Below are 13664 nucleotides of genomic sequence, written 5' to 3' on the forward strand. Positions count from 1 at the left end.
AGGCCATTGTTCTGGTTCACTTGATTTATCAGTTAGTACTGAGAACAGAAACCATGCTTGTTGGCTTGAGATGAGAGATGTGACCTGTGATGTTTATTAATATGTCAAAAAAATACTAAAACCTGTCAAAGATAATCTTCCAGTCCTTTTTCTTGAGTCTGTGGCTCCTAGGGAGTTACACATATTTAGGAGAATTTTTAAAAAGAACAAGATAAATTGACATCCCAACTTGCTTATTCAGAAATTAGTTTAGACTGGATTTGATTAGAGATATTTATTACTGCCAAAGTCCAAACATTTAAAATATAAATAATAGTACCATAAATAGTGAAACAGAAAGTAATGTAAAGGCAAGAAAACACTACAGCTAGCAGCAAGACTGAGCTACTAATTATAATGAAATTCTCATGTAATCTATTGTCATAATCTACAAGCAGCCATGCAAGATTTAGCAGTAATTATAGGCAGTAGCAGATTCCCTGTCCAAAAGTAAGAAGGAAATGAGGAATTTATCTGACAGGAGAAGCTTACAAAAAATGGCATAATGAATTTATTTGATGTTACCAGATAGACAAGGGTTGACGTTTTGCATCAGTACCAGAAGGTAATATCTCTTAATCTATCATCCTCCATCATGTTATTTAGAATAAATAGGTCCAACTGGTTTGCCACCTTAATCAGATTAAACCCTGTCAAATTGCATTTAGTATCTTTGGAAGGTCCTGAAGTAGGAATATGTTGCCATATAGCTTTGATATTTTGCTACATAGTATTATTGTTGTTGTTGTTAATTATTATTGTTGCTATTATTATTATTATTAAACATGAAACCCAGTCAACTGGACATTTAAAAATGTATCACAAATACGAGTGACTGGTACTAATGGTTGATACAGGTTGCTGCCAGCGTCCTAGTATCTTCTTAAAATATATGATGTTCTGAATAGCGCAGTTTTTTGCAGTTCCACTGGTGTTATTGCAGGAAGCTGCAATTTCTTGATGTGTTTTATAAAATTCTTGGACATGATACCAAGTGCTCCAATGACAATGGGTATCACTGTTACATGTTTCATCCATAGCCGTGTAGTTTTGATGGCCAGGTCATAATATTTCATGATTTTTTTCAGTTGTTTTTCTTTGACTCTGGCATCTCCTGGTACAGCGATATCAATAAACTGTACACTTTGGCTCTCAGCAACCATGATATCTGGTGTGTTATGTTCCAAATGATGATTCGGCTGTATTCGAAAGTCTCATAAGACCTCACTGTCTCATTTTCGATAACTTTTTCCACTTTGTGGTCCCATGACTTTTCTGATACAGGTATGTCGTATTTTTTACATAATGACAAGTGGACTAATTTAGCAGCTTGATCATGTCTATTTATATTATTATTATTATTATTATTGTTATTGTTATTGTTATTGTTATTATTTAATCTTTAGTGAGATTCACAGCCTTTGAGGCTGGTTAATAGCTCAGCAGCTTGAGTCCTAACCAAGGACCTAGGAACTGTTAAGGTATCGTCGGAGGATGTAAGCTGTTCTGAGTAAGGTGGTTTTTTGTAGAGTCACAATGTTCAAGTCCGGCAAATTTAGAATTTCTAAATAGCGGGGTAGCCCTTTGGGTATTGCTCCAAGGGCTCCAATTACAATTGGGACAACATATGATTTCTTTTTCCACAGTCGCTCAACTTCAATTTGCAAGTCCCGGTACTTTGTGATTTTTTCTTGCTGCTTATCTTCAATCTGTGCATCACCAGGTATTGCAATGTCAATGAATCATACTTTTTTCTTTTCAACTATTGTTATGTCAGGTGTGTTGTGGACCAAGTGCCTGTCAGTCTGAATCCTAAAGTCCCACAAGATCTTGAGTTTCTCATTCTCTAAAACTTTCTCAACCTGATGTTCCCAGTGGTTTTTGCTGTATTCAAATCCAAACTTCTGGCACAATTTCCCATGAATGATCTTAGCAACACGGTCATGGTGTTGTAGGTAGTCAGTTTGTGAAATTTTGCTGCATCCACTGATCAGGTGGTCGACTGTCTCATCTTTCTCATTGCAGAGGCGGCATTTGCTGTTGGTGGTAACATGTTGAATTTTTGCCTTCATGCAGTTTGTGGCTAGGGCTTGTTCTTGAGCTGCCAAAATAAAGCTTTCTGTTTCTTTTTTCAGTACTCCTGATCCTAAACAGTTCCAAGTTAGTTTCTGGTCAGCTTTGCCTTCAATACTTTTCAAGTATTGGCCATGCAGAGCTTTGCTTTTCCAATTTTCAGCTCGCTGCTCATTTACTTCTTTCTTATATTCTGCTTTTGTTTTAGTTGTCTTTAAAAAGCCTCCTTTATTTACTTCCTTAATCATTGGTTCTTCATTTTTCTGGACGTAATCATTCAAGCTGCGTTTTTCTTCTTCCACAGTCTGCTTTACTTGTAGGAGTCCTAGACCACCCTCTGCTCTTGGTAAATATAATCGGTCAGCATCACTTTTAGGGTGCAAGGCATGATTCATGATTCATTATTATTATTATTATTATTATTATTATTATTATTATTATTATTATTATTATTATTAGCATTAGCATTAGCATTAGCATTAGCATTAGCATTAGCATTAGCATTAGCATTATTAATTAATCTTTAGTGAGATTCACAGCTTTTGAGGCTGGTTAATAGCTCAGCAGCTCGAATCCTAACCAAGGACCTAGGAACTGTTAAGGTATCGTCGGAGGATGTAAGCTGTTCCGAGTAAGGTGGTTTTTTGTAGAGTCAAAATGTTGAAGTCCGGCAAATTTAGAATTTCTAAATAGCGGGGTAGCCCTTTGGGTATTGCTCCGAGGGCTCCAATTACAATTGGGACAACACACGATTTCTTTTTCCACAGTCGCTCAACTTCAATTTGTAAGTCCCGGTACTTTGTGATTTTTTCTTGCTGCTTATCTTCAATTCGTGCATCACCAGGTATTGCAATGTCAATGAACCATACTTTTTTCTTTTCAACTATTGTTATGTCAGGTGTGTTGTGGATCAAGTGCCTGTCAGTCTGAATCCTAAAGTCCCACAAGATCTTGAGTTTCTCATTCTCTAAAACTTTCTGAACCTGATGTTCCCAGTGGTTTTTGCTGTACTCAAATCCAAACTTCTGGCACAATTTCCAGTGAATGATTTTAGCAACACGGTCATGGCGTTGTAGGTAGTCAGTTTGTGAAATTTTGCTGCACTCACTGATCAGGTGGTCAACTGTCTCTTCTTTTTCATTGCAGAGGCGGCATTTGTGTTGGTGGTAACATGTTGAATTTTTGCCTTCATACAGTTTGTGGCTAGGGCTTGTTCTTGAGCTGCCAAAATAAAGCTTTCTGTTTCTTTTTTCAGTACTCCTGATCTTAACCAGTTCCAAGTTAGTTTCTGGTCAGCTTTGCCTTCAATACTTTTCAAGTATTGGCCATGCAGAGCTTTGTGTTTCCAATTTTCAGCTCGCTGCTCAATTACTTCTTTCTTATATTCTGCTTTTGTTTTAGTTGTCTTTAAAAGGCCTCCTTTATTTACTTCCTTAATCATTGGTTCTTCACTTTTCTGGATGTAACCATTCAAGCTGCATTTTTCTTCTTCCACAGTCTGCTTTACTTGTAGGAGTCCTCGACCACCCTCTGCTCTTGGTAAATATAATCGGTCAACATCACTTTTAGGGTGCAAGGCATGATTCATTGTCATAAGCTTCCTTGTTTTTCTGTCCAAATTGTCTAACTCCATCTGGGTCCAGTCAATTATTCCTGCAGAGTATCTAATCACAGGTATAGCCCAGGTGTTTATGGCTTTTATGATGTTTCCTCCACTCAATTTGGACATTAATATCTTGCGAATTCGTCGAATGTACTTGGCTGAAGTTAATTCCTTGACTTTATTATGCATTAAGTCAGAGGCTTCTAAAATCCCCAAGTACTTGTAGCCTTCTTCTGATTTTACTGCCTTTATCATTTCTTCATTCTCTAGTTCTATTCCATCCTCTTCTATAATCTTGCCTGGTTTGGTTGCTATTGTTGCACATTTGTCAATTCCAAACTGCATACCAATGTCTTGGCTGAATTCTTTTGTGTTTTCAAGACACAATTATTTATTATTATTATTATTATTAATATTATTATTATTAGCATTAGCATTAGCATTATTAGCATTATTAGCATTAGATTTAGCATTGTTACAGTAGATAATCAATCACAATTATATTGCAGAGTAATAGTTTGGCTTGCCAAGGTACTAGCTCTGTTATAGGACACACTTGCACACTTCCCAAGGTGCACCACAGGAGGGCGAGCTGGCTTCGCACTAGAGAGAAAGATGAGCAGCTCTTCCTGCAGCATCACCCAAGGCCCCCTCCCTTCCCAGAGCTACCTCACAAAAAGGTGCCACAACTAGGAAGGTTCAGAGCCATCAAGAAACTGCCTGCCTACACAGAACACCAGCTCATCTCTTCACTGAAGTGATACCTATTTATCTATTGCATAGATAGTGCTTTTGAACTATTAGGTGGACAAAAGCTGAGGCAAGAGTCATGAGCCCACCCTACCATGCAGTGCTAGGGATTGAACCACCAGAACTAAGACATCTCCAGTGTTATTAAGCCACTGGAGCCACTGCTTAGCCATATAGCTTTGATATTTTGCATATAGAGCCTTGTGCTTGATCCCATTCTAGTCGACATGCTCATCTGGATCAGCATCTACAAACATTAGCTACATAGACTGCAGCACTTAGATTTTATCAGAGCTACAGCAACCCACTATGTACTGGCCATGGAGAAGTAACTTTAAGATTGCTTGCAGGCTTCTGGAGACTCAAACTCAACCTTCTCCTTATGTTGTTCTCCCTTCCACTGGAGTTAATACTGATCAAATGCAATCAGCATCCATTCTTCTGATGGGCTGAATCTCATGTAAGAGCAAAATGCCAGTTTCAATGGTATAAAAAAAAAAGGTTCAGACCTTTTGCCTCATCAGCCAGCACCAGAGAAATATCAAACAAATGTAAACAAGTCTAGAAGTAGAGCATTCCATTTCTGCTTTTTACTCTTGTCTTCAAGATGTTGCATGATCCAATCTGTGTCTCTCATACATTACCAAACCATTTCCCTCATCTCCTTCCAACTTTCTTGTAACTATTTCCTCTCTCTCCTTGCTTGCCACTTCTGTCCAGTGGTGAAATGCACCGATTCAGGTGAACCAGTAGTGATAAAAACTACCGGTTCAGGCGAACCGATAGTAAAAAAAAGCTACCAGTTCCTCTGAACCGGTATTTGTGAAGATCAGCTGTGCCGCATAATTTAAAATCACTAGAAAGCAAGAAATCCTGCTTTCTAGTAAATCTAAATCACGCGGCACTGCTGTCATTCCCCCCGCTGTTCTTCCCAAGTCTCCTTTTCCATGTGCATTTGGCGCATACTGCGGATGCGCGCGCACCACACATGCACAGGAAGCGAACCGGTGACAAACCAGGGAAGATTTCACCACTGATGCTGTCCCTATATCTTACTAATACAGTAGTCTTATTAATCTTATTAATCACACTAAACCTATTTCTATGGAAATTCTCAATCATCCAGGTCATGGTTGTCCCACAGTTGCTTTTCCAAAAGGCAACTGGACTTTCTTGGCTTTTTTTTTTTTCCTGGAAAACATTTCACTTCTCATTCAAGAAGCTTCTTCAGTTCTAACTGAATGGTGGGGAATAGAAGGATACATATTCTTTGCAGTCCTTAGTTGGTCATTAATTGGTTTTCAAGGAAAAGAACCAAGAAAGTCTAGTTGCCTTTTGGAAAAAAACACCTCTGGGAAAACCTATGATTGATTTATTTTCTTATTTTGTTTTTCTATTAGTATACAAAGAACATCTCTAAGAAGGTCTAGTAGTGTACAACTTTAAAAAAAAAACCCACAAAAGCATTAAAACACCATTAAAGTTACATTAATTTTAAAAAATAGTATCACATAACTCAGGTGGTAATGTTCAATTTTTGGCTAGTATCTCACTGTTTCTGTTTTCTCCCCAGCACCTAAATCTGTCAAGCTGCCAAAGACCCAGGTCATCTGTTAAATTTGTGAGTACAGTTTTGACAAACTGAATGTTCCATTTTAAGGCAGAGAAAAAAAATCCAAAGAGAATATTTGATAGTTTCCAACTGGGAGGTAATTACTACCTGAAGGTATCTACTATATAGGAAGAAGTCACTGTGTTTTTATACCCTGAGGCTCTGGGAAGAGGAAATTAAATTGAAGTTACTTCTATGAATATATTCATTATTTTTATTGAAGTTCTCATTTTGTTAGAAATGTTTCATTCCCATAGATGATGTTTCCTCATTGATCTTTCCTGTTTGCTAAAAAAAAAAAAAAAAAACCAAGAAAAAACCACATATGCCTCTTATCCTACATAACATAACCAATTATTGTGTGCATTTAGGCATATTTTACCATTTTTCACTGAGTTCAGTGGATTGTATTTCCTGCTTAGTTTGTGTAGGATTGCAACTTTCTGAGCAAATCTAAGAATTGAAGGAAAACAGAGCTGCAAACAGTCTGTTTCCAAAGTCTGTTATTGTGCATCGATTAAAGGTGTGGGTTTTTGCTCACAGTGATGATGTGCTTTGAAAAACAGTAGCAGGCTTAAGACTCACAACAACCTGTTCCCACAATATCTCATTTTAGAGTCTCTTGGTTGGAGGAACATTGCCAATAGTAGATCTGTGCCCACATTCAGGGTCCTCCCTTGCAGACATTTTAACCACCATCAGAGCTTTTCTCTAGTGGAAAAAGTCAGTTTTCTTTCATCCTATTTCTCCTTGAATGGCTCTTTGAGAAAGATAAGATGGTACTTTTACTCACTTCAGGATTCTGGATAACATTCCCAGGCAAGAATGGCGGAAACAACAACAACAACCCCGGAGCAAATCAACAGCACTTTTCCCACCTACCTTTCACTTACTTTCAAAAGAAGAAAGCAATTCTCCCAATCAGATAAAATTGGTTATACTTCTGAAAAATAAAAAAGGGAGCCACTTTTCTTTTTACCATCAAAGCTTCCTAACCTAACCACAATCCTTCCACGCAGGTTTCTTCATTATTGAAGGTGCATTCTTATTCAAATTAATACAGGAGTATAATCGGGGTGAAGGATGTTATTTCCATAGTTATTTTTCATAGTTTCCATTATTCTTTTCACAGAAGAATAATGCAAGAGACACAAGAAGCAATCAACGCTGTATTTCCCATTTTTTCCTTATTCAACTTTTAGGAAGTTATTGGAATTTTCTGTCTAAATATGCATGGTTAATAAAAGGTTTTATGTATCTACAATAGTATGGATTGTGTCAATTATCCACTTATGGTAGTTAAGTGAGGTCTTACTTAAGCCTGATGGAATCTTCAATTCTTTAATGTCTTTAATTTGAAAAAGATGATTCTCTGCAACACATTTTTATTCATCCCAATCCAGTAGAATTCTGGAAAGAAATTATATAAAGGAAGTCTTTCTTCCTGGCTGGCTGTCAATCAGTGGAACTGTTATTAAGAAGTTGCAAAGTATTCCAGAAATCGGGTTCAGAATCCATCTTTAAATATTGCACTAGAAGCCAGATTCACTGTATCTTTGCCTTATATTAATAGGTTTTTAATATTCTGTAAATTAATATATTGCTTTTAATTTAACATCACCCAAACTCTATTAGTTCCTAAATTGCATTTTTCTGTTGGGATCCAAACATTCTCCACATCCATTTCTCTATGGCTGAGAAATAAAATTTATAGCTCCATGAGAACAATCCTTGTCTGAGGGACATTTTTGGTAGTCTCTAAAAACTGCAACACTGACAGTGACAGGCATGACTGGAAAATTCATGATGCATTGTTTTTATTACATGTAAACACAAGCTAGGCCATTTTATCCCCTATATAATTGTACTTATTGTTTTGTCAGGCACAAGTTTTCTAGCATTTAAATTTTATCTCAAAGACAAAAGCCCATACAACCATTTTGGCAGATATTAGGGACAAAACATTGAAAAGTAGCTTTTGTCCTCGTACTACTCTCCCCATGGTGTCCTAGCAAAATAAGTGGAAAATATTTTTAAAATGTATAAAAAGTCATCCAATCTTATAAAGCAGAGATGCACAACAATTTTTGAGACTGGGAATCATCTTCTGAATAGTATGCTACTCTCCAGTGAGGGGTTGGAGGCCAAAATATTAGAAAGAACTAGGATAAATTTCATTTAATTAATTCACCTGCCTTTGTGCTGTCCATGTGATCATATTTTTTATTTTATTTTATTTTATTTTATATTTTATTTTATTTTATTTTATTTTATTTTATTTTATTTTATTTTATTTTATTTTATTTTATTTTATTTTATTTTATTTTATTTTATTTTATTTTATTTTATTTTATTTTATTTTATTTTATTTTATTTTATTTATTTTATTTTATTTTATTTATCTATCTATTTATTTATATTTATAGACTCCCGCATTACCTCAAGGTAACTCTTAAATTAGTGTCTTGAGTATACATAAACATTATCATTTTCTAGATAGCATTATTGAAAATGGGTATTACATTTGTTGAATAGTATTTTAAGAAAGCAATCAATCTACAACAAGATGTAACAAAAGTAGGAAATCTTGAGACTGTTATCCCTGGGACAGAAAAAAAGGATTATGATTTTCTTCTGTGACCAATTTTTACACTAAAAGTTGATAGCGCCTAGAGGAAAAACAGTGAACAGTCACAAAGTCATGCTGAGATTCAGAAAAGATCTGAAGGCTTGATTTACAACTCAAAGAAAACTTAAGATTCCTTTCATACATGCACCTAAAGTATCCTTTGATAGAAGGAAAAGATCTCTAGATTAGATTATAACCAACAAGATTCTTGAGATTATTTTTAACTTTATTTTCTTGGGGTGGGAAGTACTAGAAGGAATGTAACATATTGAAGAATACAGTAGAACCTCTGGTCAGGACCATAATTTGTTCCATAACTTTGGTCGCAAACAGATTTGGTCGTGACCCGAATCTAATTTTGGAAATTTGGCGCTTACAAAAAAAAAAGGCGTGGAAGGGGAAATCAGCCATGAAAAAAAATTGTGAATTTTTTGGTCAGAACCTGATTTGGTCATGGTCAGAAGCGTTCGTGACCAGAGGTTCTACTGTATGTCTGTTTTCTTTACCTTCTCAAAGATGATTTAGGTAAATACAAATTAGAAATAGTTTCTGATATACAGGTAGTCCTTGACTTGCAACAATTCATTTAGTGACCATTCAAAGTTACAACGGCACTGAAAAAAGTGACTTATGACCATTTTTCACCCTTATGACCTTTTGCAGTGTCCCCATGATCATGTGATCAAAATTCAGGTGCTTGGCAACTGGTTCATATTTATGACCTTTGCTGTGTCCCAAAATTATGTGATCACTTTTTGCGACCTTCTGACAAGCAAAAGTCAACAAGGAAGCCGGATTCACTTAACAATCAGGTTACTCACTTATCAACTGCAGTGATTCACTTAACAACAGGAGCAAGAAAAGTCGTAAAATGGGGCAAAACTCACTTAACAACTGTCTCACTTAATAAAAATTTTGGGCTCAATTGTGGTTGTAAGTTGAGGACTACCTGTAGATAGATGTTTCAAAGAAAAATAGCTACTGGAATATGCAATAGGTGAGTGTATAATGTGTCATGAGAATACCAAGCAGCACACACTGCTATCCTTCCCCATCTATACACAACTCTTATGTTTTTTTCTGCAACTAAAATTGTTCTTCTCCCACCTGTAACCCAAAACTTGGCATCCCCATTGATAGTTCCAATGCATGCAATTCCATATTGTCCAAATAATGTACACCCATCTTCTACTGTTCCTGAGAACCATTTTGGCACAGAGCTGTCTCATTGACATTTCACATTACGAAGCCTGTGAAGGAATGTGAAGGTCTCGACCTTCGAAGTTATTCTTTTTTTCCCCCCTGCATCCTTTGAAGTAGAATGGCAGGCAGAGTCCATCTTTTAAACACCATTTGTCCTGACAACTAGGAAATGAAACAAGCTCTTTGCTGACACAAATCAAATCATTTCCCCCAGTTCTTGACATATCTGCATCCGTAGTGACACCATGGCATGGGAAAGATAACAGGCAAGGAGAAGGAAACTTGATGAAAATAGTAAATGTCCCAAAAGGGTAAGAAGAGAAGAAATGGAAGTTTTATAAGAACATAGCATTGCCAGGTTGGCAAGTAAAAGCTAAAGCTTATTTAATCTAGTATTTTAAGTCTCCAGTTCTTGCATTGTACGTACAACAAGCTATTCTCCATATTGTCTTCACCTTCACCCAGTGGTGGGATTCAGCCAGTTCGCACCACTTCAGGAGAACTGGTTGCTAACTTTCTGAGCAGTTTGGCGAACTGGTTGTTGGAAGAAATCATTAGGGCAGAGAACTGGTTGTTAAATTTTTGAATCCCACCACTGCCTTCACCCAAATGAATCAAGTCATTGAAGCTAAAGATGTGTAGATCATTTCGTGTTCAAGTTAGTAAGGAATAATTTTTACCCTTCCAACACTTCCTTTATCTATATTATCTATATGAATAAATTCTTGTTCACAAGTTTTCTACTGTTAAGATAAGATAAATTTCACTGAATTTCCATTACTTTAGTTATAGTTTTGCTACTTATAAAATACTTTCATTTATAGTTTAAAATCCATTATTTAAGATAACATAGGGATTTCTTTTTTAAAAAAAAAAATGCACGTACCATGAACACATACCCAGAACACATACACTCGACTTACGATCACCATTGAGCCCAAAATTTAAGTTGCTAATGAGAAATTTGTTAAGTGAGTTTTGCCCCATTTGATGACTCTTCTTGCCACGTTTGTTAAGTGAATCACTGCAGTTGTTAAATTGATAACATGGTTGTTAAGTGAATCTGGCTTCCCCATTGACTTTGCTTGCCAGAAGGTCACAAAAGGGGATCATATGACCCCGAGACACTGAAACCGTCATAAATATGAACCAGTTGCCAAACATCCGAATGTAGATCATATGACCACGGGGATGCTGCAATGGTCATAAGTGTGAAAAATGGCCATAAGTCACTTTTTTCAGTGCCGTTGTAACATTTGAATGGTCAATAAATGAACTGTTGTAAGCTGAGAACTGTCTGTATTTTTTTTGCACAGTCTTCCTATTTGTATTCTTATTTTCAAACACATTTTGAATAAATAAGGTATTCTTATTTATATCCTAAGGGACGTGGTGGCTTAGTGGCTAAGACCCTGAGCTTGTCAATTGAAAGGTCGGCAGTTCAGCAGTTCGAATCCCTAGTGCTGAGTAACGGGTGAGCTCCCGTTATTTGTTCCAGTTTCTGCCAACCTAGCAGTTCGAAAGCACGTAAAAAATGCAAGTAGAAAAATAGGGACCACCTTTGAAACAGTGTTCCGTGTACCTTTGGCGTTTAGTCATGTCGGCCACATGACCACATAGACATCTTTGGACAGCACTGGCTCTTTGGCTTTGAAATGGAGATGAGCACCATCCCCTAGAGTCGGGAACGACTAGCACATATGTGTGAGGAGAACTTTTACCTTTACCTATTTATATCCTGCTTCTAAAACACATCATTGACCAAAAAGGGTCATTTTCTACAGTTCTTAACTAGAACGGGAAGGGTGATGATGACATGAGAAGACTGGGAAGTCACAGAAATTGGCTCCTTCAGAAAACAGTGATAGATCATTTTTTTTTAACATCCCTACTCTAAATATGGATAATTCATTTGGTTTTTATCACCTTAGTAACTATATCTTTGAGTCCACTTAATTAATTAGGAAGTATGTAAACTGCACTCCTACTTGTGTACACTCAAATATGCATGGCTTGTTCCAGCTCTTGTATGAACTCATGGCGGCTGCACATTGTTTCATATAGAATGAACGATTAGAACCGTATTACCGTATTTTCCGGCGTATAAGACAACTTTTTAACACATGAAAATCTTCTCAAAAGTCGGGGGTCATCTTATACGCCGGGTGTCGTTCTCCTGTAACCAGGCAGACCAGCCTGAAAGGCTCTGATGAGCCTTAAATGGCTCTGGCGATCCAAGCTCTGATGATCCCAGCTTTGCCTGCTAATCAGGCAACTCAGCTGGGATCGCCAGAGCCATGTAAAAGAAAAAAAGTTTTCCCCCTCCAGCTTGCTTACCTTAGCTGCTAGTCGCAACGCTTGCTTCGCTTGCCTGAATCCATTCCATCAGCAAGCCACTCCCTGCCTGCAATCAAGCAGGCAGGGAGTTGTGGACTTCAACTCCCAGAATTCTTCAGCCAGCAAAACAAAGCTGGCTGAGGAATTCTGGGACTTGAAGTCTACAAGTCTTAAAGTTGCCAAGGTTGGGGACCCCTGTTCTATTGGGTAAGTTTTTTTCCCCTTTGGGAGCTTTAAAAAAAAGTTAATTGGGGTTTTTTTAGTTGTTCTTCTTTAGACCTAGCCATTTAAAGTTTAGGAAGTTTTAAATTTAGTTTTCATATAAAAATAAAAATAAAATAAAATAATGTTTGTGCAGCTTTCTGAGATTTAGTGTGTTTCTGTAATGTTTCACTCTAACTACACAAACACACAAAATCTCACAAAGCTGTATGTGGAATTTTATGTGTGTAAAGTGTGAAAGTTGTTTTTTTGGGCTTTTTGTGTCTGTGTGAAGTTCCTGCTTGTTGCAGGGGCCATTTTGGGTCTAGCACAGCTGCTTTTACATTGTGGGTGAGCCAGTTGTGTTGTGTTGTGTGTGTGTCAAAGTTGTTTTTTTGGGCTTTCTGTGGCTGTGTGAGGTTCCTGCTTGTTGCGGGGGCCATTTTGGGTCTAGCACAGCTGCTTTTACATTGTGGGTGAGCACTGTATTAAGTAAATTGTTAACAAGGTTGGCTGAGTCACATTACAAACAGATTTTTTTTTCATATATATAAAAACTAAATAATACAATTATTGTTTAATTAATAAGTTTATTATTAATAAACTAATTAATTAAGTTTAATTAGCATGTTAAACAAACAAACATAACATAACATAACATAGTTCTAGGACAGGCATGTGCAACTAACAGCCCCAGTTGCATGTGGCACTGCACAGCTAGTTGTTCTGCCCCAGCTACGGATCCCAAAGAACACAGCACACACAAACTCTGAACAAAACTTAGTTTACTGAAATAATGCAGTTTTAGCAAATGCCGGCTGTTAATAAGCGTTCTTAACAGCCTGCCAGAATTCCACAGATAAGATAGTCAGAGTCTTACTGGAGTTGGCAGAAAGCCCAGAAACCAGGTTGCAGAGAAATCCCAAACATGATGATTAACGAACTAAAGTTGTTTCTTGCAGCTTGTTACAAGCTGCATTCTTTAATAAATAGGCTAAGCACATGGCCAATTAGCCCCAAGCCTTACTCTCGAGGAGACCTCCTCCTGAGGAACCACTCCTGCCTTTTGGCAGCTCAATGCCCGTGCATTGAGAAGAGGCTCCTCCTCTTCATTCTCTTCACTTAAAGGAGCCTCTGGAGGTTCTGAAGGCCCTGACTGAATCTTTGCCTCTGGCATCACATCTTCTTTAGCCTCCTCGCTGTCTGACTCAAGCACC

General features: G+C 37.1%; 1 long non-coding RNA gene across 1 annotated transcript; it reads left to right on the top strand.

Moving 5' to 3' along the window:
* Positions 1 to 1204: 1204 nt before the first annotated feature.
* Positions 1205 to 7083, top strand: LOC148116791 (uncharacterized). Its single transcript, XR_015733808.1, has 3 exons — positions 1205 to 1323; positions 6039 to 6086; positions 6876 to 7083. It is a non-coding gene; the product is annotated as an uncharacterized LOC148116791 (long non-coding RNA).
* The last annotated feature ends 6581 nt before the right edge of the window (positions 7084 to 13664 follow it).

The sequence above is a fragment of the Pantherophis guttatus genome, chromosome 1, assembly GCF_059756535.1.
Source record: "Pantherophis guttatus breed Tessera chromosome 1, ASM5975653v1, whole genome shotgun sequence".
Taxonomy (NCBI): Eukaryota; Metazoa; Chordata; class Lepidosauria; order Squamata; family Colubridae; genus Pantherophis; species Pantherophis guttatus.